At 42.2% G+C, this 14,560-nt stretch overlaps 1 protein-coding gene across 1 annotated transcript in view; it reads right to left on the reverse strand.

Annotated features, from left to right (window-relative positions):
* Positions 1–9,160, reverse strand: part of MYO1H (myosin IH) — a 37,786-nt gene extending 28,626 nt beyond the window's left edge. Inside the window, exon 1 of the mRNA XM_069794572.1 lies at positions 8,769–9,160. The gene's annotated coding sequence lies outside the window, so the exon portion shown is untranslated. The remainder of the gene's footprint in view (positions 1–8,768) is intronic.
* Positions 9,161–14,560: the final 5,400 nt, after the last annotated feature.

The raw sequence follows: 14,560 nt of genomic DNA on the forward strand, positions 1-14,560 counted from the left end.
GCTTCCCACTAGAGGTCACTGCAAAACCCATTTTAATTTCCAGTTTGAAATTTCCACGGATTATCCAACAGACAGTTTCTCCCCTCCAAAAGTCACTTTCTTGGGTTGGACTCCAATTGCCACTGACTCCCACACGGTGCCAGCTCTTTCTCCCCCTCTGCCCAGCTGTCAAAGACAACAACAACAAATATTTTCCCGTGATTGCTTCTCTGCGTAAACAACTGTCAACAGAATAAACCCCCTCCATTTGGGTAGCCAGTGATCTAGGAGCAGCAGCAAGTGACCTCTCAGTTCTGTTCAACCACCCTCCAGATGATGCTTTCAATCCTGTAAAAAGCTCCGTATTTAAGAAGCTTCACACTCAAGTCCAACCTCACTGACTAACAAAGGTGTCCTCCTAAAGAGACTCATAGCAAGGTCATGGTCTACAGAAGAGGAAGAACCCTTCCTGCACCACAAAATACCTTTACCTGGTCTTACAACAACACGAAGAAGTTAAGGTAGCTTACCTCGTGGCTCAGAGTCATTGAGGAAAACAGGCAAACAGTAGGATCCGGGAAGCTGATCCGGGCAAAGGCATTTCTGACTTATCCGCAGCTAATAAATACTGATTATGAACAAGAATATTCAAAAATCAAGCCCCCTCAATTTATATTTCCATAGAGAACTGGAAGGAAACACCTGTTTAACAGAACCATCCGTTTCCCAATGGAAGCAGTTTTTGGTAATGGAAAGATAATTCTTACCAACAAGAGCATACTTGTGTTACGATCTCTGCAAAAAAGCTTCCCATTCCCACCCCCTCCAAAACCTAGAGCTTTATCTAACACTGGACATAGTGATCTTAAAGCACAGTTCAGTCTATTTGTTCAGCTCTGTTTCCAGCTGGCATCCTAGGAAATCTGCTATGATACCAAACATTTATGACCTTTTTGCCTGTTTTTCTATTGTTACACCCCTGACATATAAGCAAATAAAACTTGTGCCACAGAAACGTAGTGCACTAAGCAGACATCTCTGGAGCCATCTGATTTAAAGTAGGCACGGGATTTAAAATAGACATGAGAGCCTCAGACTTGCTCAGGACAGATGAGCTTGGAGCAACACTGCTAATACAGATTCCTTTAGAACCATCAGAGCTCTGTTTTGGAAATACTCATTTACTGCAAGAGGCAGCGCTCCTTGACCCAGTCCCCGCACCCCTTGTGTGCAACAGGAATTTGCTCATTAAGAGTCCTGAAAACTGGATGGTGGCACTGCAAGGATTACAACAAGGAAACCCCTTAGGCTCTGGCTCCACCTTCCTCCACCTAAGGCTCTCAAGAGAAGTTGGTCAAAAGGGCAGTGACAGTGCTTGACCGTAAAAAGTGGTAAAGAAAGATGTTCTGCAAGAGCCTGCTTGGCAAGGTCAGCGGGACAGCATGGACAGGTCCCAGCAATCACGTCTCTTCCTTCAACTCTGGCAGTGACCTCAAGGTCAAGATTACAGCATGCTGTAGGGCTGCTGGAACAGGGCTACAGGCAGCTGCCTGCACAGTGTCTGCTCCAGGAGGAGCCAGGACCCCGACCCTTCATCCCCAAAGAGAATTCAGACCATCAAAGAGCTATATGCTTGGCAATAGGACTTGGAGCAATACGTCACCGCCCAAGAATAACAGTGAGCCCAGGGTGATGGGGAAACACTTTCCTCCTACTGTGGAAACTTTGGTGTGGCTTGTAAGAATTAATCTATTCAGAGTAATTTGCAGATAAACCAGAGCCACACACAAAACAGATTAAAGCAGACCAGATCTCCATCAAGTGACCAAGTTACGGTTGTCCAATTGTAGCAAAGCCAACAAAAAGATGAGATGATTTTTAGACATTTCCATGAGACGGGCCCCTATATCTCTGGAAATCTCTTCCATGTTTATAATGAAACCGAAATGCTATATATTGACCGTGCTTGGAAATGCAGCAGCAGCACCATGGAAAAGGGACATCTTGGGTCTGTAACAAGAAACCTGGGCCATCTTGCACTACCGTACACATTTTTCAAGGCAAGAGAATTCATAAATACAATTATACTGCGGAAAAATTTACACATTGTAACCTAATTTCTTTTCAAAAGAATACAGAGTAAGAGGGGTTTAAGGTTAATCAACAGCCTAGGGAAATGCCAACAGTTCTTAAGGCCTCTTGTCTGTCTCCAGGGCATAGTCTGCTATAGACTTGTTAAAGGGTGACTGTCTGTCTTTCTCAATAGAGGAGAGGTCGAGGTGAACCACTTCACTTTCATAAATCAAAAGAAAGAAAAAAAGTGAGAAAATCTCCAGAGTTCAAACATTTCTTTAAAACCCAAACTTTAAATACTAAATGGGCTTCATGGCTGCCATTTTGAAAAACATTAGTTTGCCAAAGGACCCTTTTGATTTCTATTTGAAATGCAAGCGCTCACAGATAATCCATTGAGAATCAAACCCCCACAAAAGGCTTCCTGAAACAATCGCAGCGCTGGTGAAGGACAACATTTTTGTGCCCAAAATAAAACATTTTAATGCGCTACAATCCATTACACATATATTCCTACATTTCCTTTCAGTAATTATTCATTAGAAAACATTTAACGTCACTGCAGATTTCACACTGGGCAGTCTGCACACAAAGGAGAAGAGTTGGCCCATTTATAAGGGGTTGAGGCCGCCTTTTCTCATCCGAGAAACTCCAAGGCGGTGGGGGCTGCCGGACACAACGGGCAGGCTAAATTGTGCGGTTAACGGTCAAAGCCCCCCTGCCTACTTTGACACTCATTTAAAGATGACGGGGAACAATAGAGATTTGTTCTTAGCAACTCTTTCTTGTTACACGGGGTCTACATCGGCTGTGCCGGGCAGTTCAAGGCATGAAACCGGTGCTGATGTTCGGCTCCACCTGCCATCGCTCACCCTGCTCACTCCTCTCCCCCCCCACCCCCTTCCCCTTTCCCCACTTTAACACAATGAGACAGGTAAAGAATATAATTAAAAAGAGTCCCATTCAGCACGTCAGCTTTAATAAAACAATTGCCTGTCAGGTTAATATGAGCAGCTCAGATTTTGGGTTGGTGCCACTGAGCCTGCTTTTCTGGACCAGGTTAGTAACAAAAGCCCTCCTCGCCCCAAAATTCCCGGTTCACCTCCAGGATTCCAGTTGGCACCACTGCTCCCAGGTTACAGCGCTGTCAGCAGGCACCAATGCATTCAGGCACCTCACCTAAAGCGTAAAACATTTCTTTATAACCTTTTAATTGACAAAGCCATAACAACTGCTAGGAAAGATCCTTTTGCTTTATCAGCTTGTTTTGCATGCAGCAGAGATGCTGCCTGAAACTCTGCTTTTGCCCCTGCACCCCAGACACGCTAGCTTTATGAGTGAGGAAAGCAACAGCAATCACACCTCACTTGGGAAATTTAAGACCATATAAAATCCAGCTACAAATCCTCTCAGGCCAGAACACAGATATTTAAATACTCTCTCAGTCATTGCTTTTTAGATACAATTGCCAGAGTTTTCTTCAGCACTGACATGCTTAGATTTACCGCTGCTGCTGGACCAGAGACAGCTCCTTAATGAATCCTGAATCTTTATTAATTGCAGAACAGGACATCTTATTAGAAAGCACAAATTGCTGATAAGCTCCATAAAACGTATTCTCTAGCTAACAGAGCTCAGGATTTCTAGCTGGAAAGCCAACATTCAGAGTTAAAGCTTCTGGAAATAAGGGAAAGCAGATTTATTCAACTTCTAGGAAAGAGAAGGACAGTCCTTGAGCATCTGATGGTCCACATGTTACCGGGAGAGTAGCGTTAAACAGCAATAAGTTCATGTAATCAAAAGGCTTGCAGATGAACAGCAAGAGACACCTTGCTAAGGTGCCTTCTGTGCTGACCAGAGCACCGCTCAGACCTTGATTTTGCTCTGGTAACTGCAGAGAACACACAGCAGGACAGGGCCACCTCTGGAAAATTAAAAAAAAAAAAAACCCCAACAACAAAAACCCAACCAAGCTACAGGGAAGATGCAACAGGTATTCCTTTGCCTGGATTAGGTTGCAGTCCCTCTGTATTTACAATTATTGCTTGCTTGGTCTCAACCAGGACTTGGGCTGCTCAGAGCAAGCACACCATTACTTTTGCTTGGCAGAAGAAAGGGAGATAGAGAAACCTCTCCTAGCCATGGGGCATTGCAGGCAGGAGGTCCAGCCCTCCAGGCAGGTTGCAGATCTGCACCAGCTGCACAGAAATCTAGAAAACCAACTTTTCACAGTTTTAACACTCTGGTTTTCACAAGCACAAATCTTCAATCTTACGCTAGAATTCCAGATAGGGAAAAAAAAAAAAAAAAAAAGGGCAAAAACTCATGACCCCTCAGTGCAGTGCTAAGTTTTACTGAAACACGAGTGAACACACCATCATGGTATTTACAAGTCTTCAGGACAGTCTGAAGAGAGAATGCACAGTTCTGGACACAGCAAGAAGGCCACAGATAAAGTAAGTATTGGTATCACATTTCCCATAGAAATGTTCCAACACAAACCCAGATGATAAAATCCTTTGGACATCTGAAAGTAAAGAGAAGCTGGCCTGTGAAATCACTCATCTCGAGGGAGGTGACAAGTCAGTGTCAAAATTGAAAGCAGACAAGATGAATGACATCTGGGACAACAAATTGCTGTCCAAAACAAGATTGCAACTCAAGTTACCATAGCAAAAGCCAGTCTTTACCTCTGCACAAGCGCCCCCTCCAAAAAATCACAGGCTGCTTTGATAACAACTACAAAACAGTAACTTGCAGAGGCTGCAACACAAGGTCTAATTCACACGAATTATAGCAAAGGTCACCCAAACGTTCACATTAATTTAGAACATGCACTTGCTCTGTGCCTGGTTTGTCAGGCTTGAAATAGCATCAGATGCCAAGACTGCAGTTTTGCACGCACGTAGGAGGAACTCAGAGGGTGCATCCGAAGAGGCTGCAAGCACAGACTCATTACCTGGTTGCAAATTTACTGGGAAGCGTAATACTTCAACAGAGCCTGGAGATGCAGCCACAATGGAGTGGGGAACATTCTTGGGAGTAAATAGCAAACCTCCTTTAAATTGATCTAGAAAACATCTTCATCAGACCTTCCTTGTTGTTTTAGTTTTCCTGGACTCCCTTGCACACAAAGCACTTCACTAACAAGCATCAACATTCAGAAGTCAAGCACAAAGACATTATCAATAGGCCACATAATTGCTTCATTCCGGAAAGTACCACCTGAAGTCCCAAGAGAGCCTCCTGCACCCCGCCAGCCAACCAGTCTGACAGAGGGGTTAACAGACCGGATTTGCTTTGCAGCCACCTGCAGCATTAAGCAGCAAACAGTCTGGTGAGACTTAATACAGAGGAAGTATACGTAAAGGAAAGATCGGGTCTTAACTTCAGAAGACATCCCTTTACTACTCCTCACGATACTTTACAGCACACAAAAGCTATTTTTGAGGGTAGGAAGGGTCTGGTCACGGTACCTGTGAGGAACTTCTATCACTACCTGCAGCTCTAAAACCAAGTGAGAGAAAAGGCAAGCTACTCTGTTGTTGACTTGTTAGAGTAACAGAGAAGAAGGAAAAGGAAGAAGCACAGTGATCCTTCTTAGGGCATCCAAGTTATTTTTACTCCACAGCAAGTACAAAATGTGATGGTCTCTTCTCCAAGCAGCTGAAAGTCAGCTCCTTCCCTCCTTCTTTGGTCACACCATTCTCTCCAAACCACCCCAGAAACAGTTCTACCTCTCTTCCTTCAAGGAGAAAGAAAATCAGTGCCACCCACACTGTGCAAGTCAGGTACCAGTTTACCAAGACAGTTATCCCTCCTCATTAAACCAGAAATTCTCATTTTAAAGCACACATTAGCACAAAACCTTACAAAGAGCTCTGAACTTACCCCCACTTCTTCCATATTGCTACAAAAAGGTAGCCTACAGCAAGTCAAGCAGGAAAGAGAAAAAATAAATTCCCCCCACCTTCTGAAACACAAAACTACCCATTCTCTATATGATATTGCCACAGCAGAGTGGTCTAGAGGCAGGGGTGACTCAGCTGTTTGCTCTTATGGTTACAAGGCTACTGAATGGCTGACACAGGGAAAATTAATCATCTGAAATAGGGAAAATCTGTTAAAATAGGTAAAACAGGTAAGTGAAGAGACATGTTTTGAAGGAGCAGTAAAATGTTAATCACTTCTTAGACTTAATCCCTAACAAAATAACCACTGTGGTGCAATTGCTGTAAAACCTCTTTATTTTTCCTCTCACAGGAAAGAAGAAAGGAAGTTTTGGTTTAATATACTAGCAGTATTGACGAATAAAACATGATGTTTTCTATATGAAATTATTTTATTTGTGCTTAACAAGGATAAAAGAAGAAAGAATACACAGAAATGTATATTCTGCTACAAGCAAATTTTTGTAGATAATGCTCTAATTATTTAAAAATAAACCCTCACCAAATAGTATAGGTAATTGCTGTCAGAAATTAGATGGTAACATAATTGCAGGCTAACAAATGTAAGACCAATATATCAGCAGATACTTTTATATTTTACTATAGTGCATATCAGGAGATGATATGAAATTCTTGGATTTAGGTGCACATCTGAATCCGGAAGTGTAACTATTAAAGTATATATTCCTCACCTGGAAAATTAAATCTATCTAAAATGAACAACTTTCTTTTAAAGAGTTTCATACAAGGACATAAGTAGCTTTATACATTATTTATGTTGTTTTTTATACTTCAAGCTGAATGTTATTTGAGGAAGTAGAAATAACTACAGTGATTTAGAAGTAAATGTTTTACATATAAAATAAAACAGAGGGGGGGTTGGAGGAAAAGAATGTGTCGCCTTTATGAACCCATAAGTCTTTCCTGTAAGAATTCCTCTTCTCACAGAGGACTATTTACAGTGAATGAAAATTATCCCAGCAATCAAACTCAGTATCTCCTTTCTGCTAGGTGGTGAGCAAAGAGAGGACATGGAAGAAAAGCAGCATAAGTGGGGAGAAAGGGAAAGCCAGGAACTGCTCTTGCATTCCACCTGCAGCCATTGGTCTGCTCACGTTCAGGGCTCTGTGCAGTGCTTGGCTCTCCAGCCTCGGAGGAGACAACAACAATTATTGCACTAATGAATGTGCTGGGCCCATTTGCTGTAATTCTGTCTCATGTCATTAATACACTAAATAACTAGATAAGGAGTCCTGTCTAAGGGTAAAAATAAAGGCCGTGCCAAACTCGAACCATATGTGAGTTGCTGTTTGCTTCTCAGCAGCTCACGTTGCAGGTAATGTTTTCTTTGTTTTACCTTTCATTATATTTGTAAAATCTCCATTTCCATGGCAGGTGGCCATGTTCCCCCCTGCTCCCCAAGAGCCCTGCATTGCCCGAGCCCAGCCGGAGCAGCGAGCCCAGTGCCCATTGCTACCAGAGAGGAAAGCAAGCTTGATTTTAACTAGGAGAAATTCCTCTATGCTTTGCAGCATTTTTGCAAATCCAGTGTTCAATGCTTAGCAAGCAGGAGGACGTTGCTCCTGTGCCCGGTGGATTACGGCCAGTTAATAAACTGTTCTGGGAACAAGGAGCCAGTGGCTTGCCAAGAGGTCCTGGGGACACCCGAGCACTGTCACAACGCGAGAGTTGGTGAAACATGGGGTGAGGATACACAAAGGCTATTGCCTGAGGAATTACTCATGGATCCTATTAGGATTACTGTGCTGATTTTATGGTCTTTAAAGCTGACCTTCAAAAGGACAAACCGAGAAGTAGCAGGGTAATGCTGCTTTGGGTTTTTTGAAATGAGAAACGCAGGTCCTGGCTCGTTTTTCCTGGGTGGATGAACGAAGAAGGAGCAGGTTTAACATCAGTAGGCCCAAAGAAGCTGCACGGGGTTATCTGACAAGGGTAAATGAGTTTTCCTTTGCGCATTTGGGGTTTTTTTGTCTGATAACTGTCATTTATGTCAAACATCTGTCACGTACTATAACAGTGGGAAGGAAAACTTTCACAGCAAAGTTGCAAAAGCCCCCAGCTACTAAAAACTGTCAATAAGTCTGGATCTGTCAAACAAATATACATTAAAAGGGAAAGACAAGAATGATTTTTTTTTTTAAATTGGATAAAATAAAATACTTTTTTTTCCTCAGGAGGAATTATTTTTAAGCCTTCTACAACTGTTATTAAAAAGAAATTCTCTCATTCCTATATCAGTTTAAAGCCTCAACGGCAAGGTACCTATCACATCCCATGGACTATCGTTATCTTTATGCTTGAGTTTGGATCACTGAATGAGGTTGTCTGCTGTCTCTCATTCAGCTAGACCATGCACTATCGAGTAGCAACACTGAAAATCGCATGCAAAGTAGAAAACCCTTTGGTGTTGCAATAAGCAAAACTCCAATAGATTTAATAGGATCATTGAGCAGCCAGACACCCACATCACCTCCGAGTTCAGCAGTCAGTACTTCAACTTGCTGAAATAGATCCCTTTATCTGCCTCTCTGGTACTATGACACATCAAAGCAAAACCACTATTACTTCCTTTCACTCTGTGTTATCACCAGACGTAAGATGTGGAAGGAATTAATTATGGCTAATTAAAAATTAAATCCTCTTTTGCCTTTGGTCACTGTATTTCTCTCTCTGACTCAGTATATGCAGCTCATGCTCTACTACATTCTGCCTCTGTCACCTTCTATTTTGGAATAATTTGCTTACTTCTTTTTGGCTTCGGCATCAAGCTCTGTCATTTGGTCGTCACGGTGCCAGCTGCAGAGCTCCAGTCTGGCTCCCACCTCTGCTCCCTCTGCTCTGTGCCGCCACCGCTGCTCACAGCTGACCACCTTTGCTTCAGCACCTCTCCCCAGTGACTCAGTGTCACTCCTTACTTCAACCCCCACCCATTCTGCAAGGGCCTCCCTCTCCTTATGTGCCGAGCTGGCTCTCTCCAGCTCAATCACTTGATGGAGCAGCTCTCTGCAAAGCTTTTCAACTGCGGTTCCTCTGAGGACACCAGCTCTGCTGCACAACTGACCTTCGTGAAAGGCATCATGAGAGTGAACTCTGTTGTCCCCCCCAAACACAGACAAGAATTTTCTGTGGGGAAGAGGAGAAAAGGAGGTGCAAAGGAACCACTTTTCCTTTGAGCAGGTCTCAGCACACTGATGCTCAATAAATAAATGGAGGATTAACCAAGTTACTTTGCAGCATGTGGAATGTTTGCCAAGTAGATCACAGAATTTCACCATGTCATTCATTCGCCTACAAGTCAGCTCTGGACCAAGAATGTCAAGGTTACCTGGATGTCTGTCCCACAAAAACAGCCACCAGGTTTTGTGATGAGACTTGATGGAGATTGCCAGAGGCAGACTGCCACACCAAGACTGTGACCACTGTCCAAACAGGCCAGCTTCAGAACTTCCTAAGCATTTAGAAAGACTAAACTGGACTATATAAGAAAACAGTCTGTGTTAGTCACGCAGTACTGCTACGAAGGTCTTACAGAATTTCCCCTGGAAGTTTTGCTACAGTCTATGGCAAGAGAAAGTCATCAGCAGACATGGAGAAACCTGCACCTTAATTGCAAGAGGTGTTCTAAACAATTGAATTTTAATATCTTGGAAAAAAGTAGCTGGTTTGATCCTGGAGTTCCATCTGTCATCTTCTCTGTCAAGACTTCATTATCATGCAAGTGAGATGTCACCCCAGTCACAGCTTCCAAGAAGTTTCTTTGTCAAAGTCCACTAAATTAAATTAGCCAGCAGAGATGGAAAGTGAACATTTACAAATACACAGGTATCGAGGATAAAAGTCGTTCTTACTGCTGAAGGCGTATTGTCCAGGCTAAACGCAACACACACTTTTGCACCATGAAGTTTTTGAAATGGGTCTAGATATTTGTGACTGAATTATATCAGTTGTGTGCTTTATAAAAATATTATTTCAAAATCATTATACCATCATCTAGCCTATGGAAATGCACTACTCAATATTTACTAATGCGGTTAATAGAAATGTCATACGGAACTACATCTCTAGCTAGTTGCTAATACATCTATCACTATAGACACTAAGAATTAAAGTTACCTGGGTATCCATCTTGAATGCTGTTAAAGTCAGCTGTTAACAATTATTCCAGCTAAACCATTCAAAAGGTGCTTTGAACTTGTTTAAGGTTCTTCGTAACACTGTGCACCTAGCTAGGAGACTACGTTCTCGCCCGAATACAGTACCATTAATAATTTACTGTGTGAGTCAGGGACTTTGTCCTATGGTGCTTGCATACACTTAGTGGCTGCTTTTCCAAGATAAGAACTAGAAACTGTATCTTCCTTGAGATTACATTGCAGGCACCAGTGATCTTTGATGAGTCAGTATAAGCATTGTATGTTAATTACAAACTACCAAAATAAGTGAGTGCATCCATCTGCTGTTTTAAAACTGCCCCTGGAGTCAGCCCAATCCAGGACCATGCCAGTGCTGCAGACTGGATGGTGGGTGCTCATCTGCTTGTTCAGAAACTGGAATGTTAGAGGCTGTACGAGCTGATTCGAGCTGGAGGCTTTGAAGTTAATAATGTATATTCTCTTGGTTATAGTATCTCTCTTCCCAAGCTGAGGCTAAGACATGCTTAAAAATTAAAAGTGCAGATATCCTACAAAGGAGGAACGGATGCTAAGACTACACATTAATCTTTAACGTGATTCCAACTCACATACTAAATTTTACCAGCTTTCCTGCATTGCCGCAACCTCCGCGATCTCTCCACCTGACTGTGCACTGTGATAGGGCACAGGTGTGGGTGCAGACTTACCCTAAAGAAAACAAAATCCAAACAGTGTTATAATGAATGAGTACTCAACTCTCACACTCACATATTGTGTTCTCCCTTTTTCTTCTACAGGGTCCTGACGTGTTGTAACCAGATCTGAGGAGAGGCAGTCCTACCTCTGCTGGCATCCTAGCTGCACCGTCCTCACACTCAGTCCCATGCACATTAGCTGATGAAAAATTAGACCTCGAGCTTCAAGCGATTTCTACAGCTGCTTAAATAAAGAGAAAGACCAAGAAAACATTTATTAAATTCTTTCAAGATTTATCTAGCAAGTCATTCCCCATTACATATCGTGTGGTGCATCTAAAGTGCATGTGCATATTTATGTAGGTGTCTGTGAACCACAACAAAGCAGCAGAGTGCATAGGCATGCAGAACGAACTTTCATCAGAAAACTGAGCAGCAGCAAAGGTTCAGGCTAACAGTCCCATAGACTAACTTGTGTAGCTTCTGTGTACACTTGCGTCATAGGAAATGCTGATAAACACTGCAAAGCCACTCAGTTTAGATCTTAGGCACCTTCTAGGAAAGGGAGAGGAAAATGAAAAAAATAATATAATATGACAGTATAATACATAGATGAGAACCATATGAACGTGTATTATTGACCTCAGGGCAGACACACTGAGGAAGATTCAGTAGTTTATGTAGGGCTAGCCATCAGAGTGGAGTTGAGTGTATCACCGAATGTTATAAGAGATGGAAAACCAAAGCATGCTCATGCCCTGTCAAATTCTCAGAAGTGAGCGCTATATTGATCCCTCGCAATCACTTATTTTGCTGACAGAAGCTTTTGTGCCCATCCTCATCCCAAAGTCACTGTCTTTTTACACAGACAAGGCAGTATATTTTCAGTAAACTGGCCTGGACTGTTTGATGCATTATGGTGCTGTTACCTTGCCCACCAACAAAAGCACTGCTACTCTTTCAGGCAGTTACAACTTTCAAGTTGCCACCAGATAAAATACCAAGCAGATCTTTTCATGCCATCCATTCTCAGCAGGGAATGCTGAGGAATTGTTTCACACAGAGTAGGAAAAAAAGAAGCATGGAATTAAAAGATAGAAGGAAATAATATTCTTTGCTGACAAATGCAAAATGACAATTGTATTTGGAGTCAAAGTGCTATGATGGGCAGATATGAACGAGGCTCTTCAAACACTCTTTGCAACTCAGGTGTGAGAATTTAACCCAGAATCCTGCTTTATTCCAGCACCCACGTTGGTAAAAATAGAGATGAAACTACTGCATTGCATTCCCATCTGCACAACAGAGCAGTAAGTTGATTTCTACAGATAGTTCACAGAGATGTCTCACCCAGGAAATCATTTTAATGTGTCCTGTTCTTCCCCGGACACACTGCAAGCACAGCACTTGGGTACCTGGCCTAATTACAGAAGGAATATTTTAGTGGTTGGAAGTGGCTTCATGCCGCAGTACCTTTGTGTAGAGAGATCACCTTTAGTGGTTGTTTATTTCAGGAGTTCAGATTCCTGCCTTCCTGTGACATGATGAATGACTTTTAAGTAACATAATATCTGGTTTCCTCCTCTTTCACACACCCATTTCATTGCCAGTTGTCTTCAGTGACCAGATCCGAAAGGATTGTTTGCAGTCAAAAGGGAAAGAGAAATTCTTTACCGCGTGCCCAGCCTCCTCTTGTTCATATTTAATTGAATTCTTGCTTGTGTTAAAATGCTTATCAATTATTCATCCCTGAACTCATTAATTCCAAACATCCCAAGTAAAAAATAGGACTGCTCTACTGCTCTGTTAAAAATTCCAGAATACTTTCATTTTCCTTTTTAATCTGTTCTCCATGTAACTGCAAGCTAACCAGTGAATTATATGAGCCTTTCCTGTATATATTATTTAAAGAAGAAAGCAGGCTAGCAGACAAGGTACAATACCGGTGCTGTGTCAGCAGGTAGCATGGGACAGAGTCATCAGCTTAGACCTGAGTCTCTCTCGTCACTGCTGGGGCCGGTGACGGCTAAACAGCACTGAGGAAAAGTCCTCTCCTTTCAAACCAGCAGCTCAGACCTCTCTTTCAACCTCAGTTTTACCATTTGAAAAGAATATTTTTTGACGAGCTAAATTAAATCCTCGACATCTTTTGTTTATAACCCACATTCTTTCTCAAGCCAGCTGAGAGGAAACAAACAAAGCAGACAAAAAAAACCCAGAGGGAAAAGGAGATAATTTGATCCTGGTAAAATACAGCAAAACCGCAACCTGCTCTCTGTGAGGCTCTCCAAACCACACTGCACTTCAGTGATAGTACAGTTACACAAGACCAAACATTTCCAGATGCAAAGACTCTTCTTCTGTGACTTTAAGATCAGAATACATTATTTTTGTGTTGCATCTAAGGCCCAGACAACAATTTTGGCACTGCTGAGCAGGAGATGTGCCATCTGTATACATGACTACTTGACAGAGCCAGGGCAGTCCCTCTGATAGTCAGCACGCCTTAAGCTTTAAAACCCTGCTGGAAAGAGACTGTTACAAACAGAAGCCTTTTTTTCTTACAGTTCTTTAATATCGATCCAGCATGGCCATGACAATCCATGAACCTTACGTAGTAACAAGGTGGTGTTGCGCAAGCCACGGAATCATGAACGTATCCCATTAAGAAGTTCATCTTCACAAGGCAAATGAGAAATCATGCAAATGTGATACATACTACTGAACATTCACTGAATGCCTTGGTTTTCCTACCTGTAAAATGGGACTTGTTTTACATTTGAATTTTTACTGGCATCACTCAGAATGGTATTTGGAAGAGGAAAATCCACCTTCCCATGGCCTGGGTCTCATGGTCTTCTTATGGATTTGGCATTCTGGAACAAAAAAAAACCAGAAAAAATAATGTCTGACAAAATGTTGTCTACACTTTTTTCATTGGGCCATGCAATCCAATAAACCTTTGTTCTTTTCACTTACTTCTTTTAAAATGAGCATATCCTTCTGCTTGCTCTTGAAATAGGGAGGAATTTCTTAGAATAAGGATTTCAAGTTTCACCCTAAACTGGAAAACATTTAGACAGAAATTTACTGAGCAAGCAATGTTGTGACCTGACGGGAATACCGGAACACACAGAAGTTAATTAGTACAACAAATATGGAAGTAATATTTTTGTTAACTTTGTTTTTCTGCTAACAACGGAGAGGGCAACACTTGAAGCATTTTAGCTCTGTAGCTGAAAGGGGTCATTATGCTCCCGGAGAAGGTGTCTTTCATCCTTGGAAGATCTCTGCTGGCTCTACGCATGTCAGCTCGGGAGCCAGTGGCTCTGGTGTGAACTGCTGTGCACAAGCTCTCCCGCCTGGCATCTGCAGAAGGGCTCAACATGCAAGACATAGTTTCGTGATGACAGAAACAAAACCAGGTGGCTTAAACAGACTGGCAAGTTTTGATTTTCAAATATGTTCCGATAATAACTGGGAATGATAAATACATTTATAATGATTTAATAAATGATCTAGGGAGCTTATGTCTGCTCAGAAAGAGGACTGATAGGGAGGGTCAGGATTTGTGACACCTGGATGCAGCTCTGCTTGGCTGCAAGCCTCTAGTGTGAATTTACCCGGAAAATGCTTACTGCACACATGATAATGCTGTACAAATCAAGCATGCGTATAAAAAACCTAGAAACTAGCCTGCTTTCCAGGA

Source organism: Haliaeetus albicilla, chromosome 10 (genome assembly GCF_947461875.1).
Source record: "Haliaeetus albicilla chromosome 10, bHalAlb1.1, whole genome shotgun sequence".
Lineage (NCBI taxonomy): Eukaryota > Metazoa > Chordata > Aves > Accipitriformes > Accipitridae > Haliaeetus > Haliaeetus albicilla.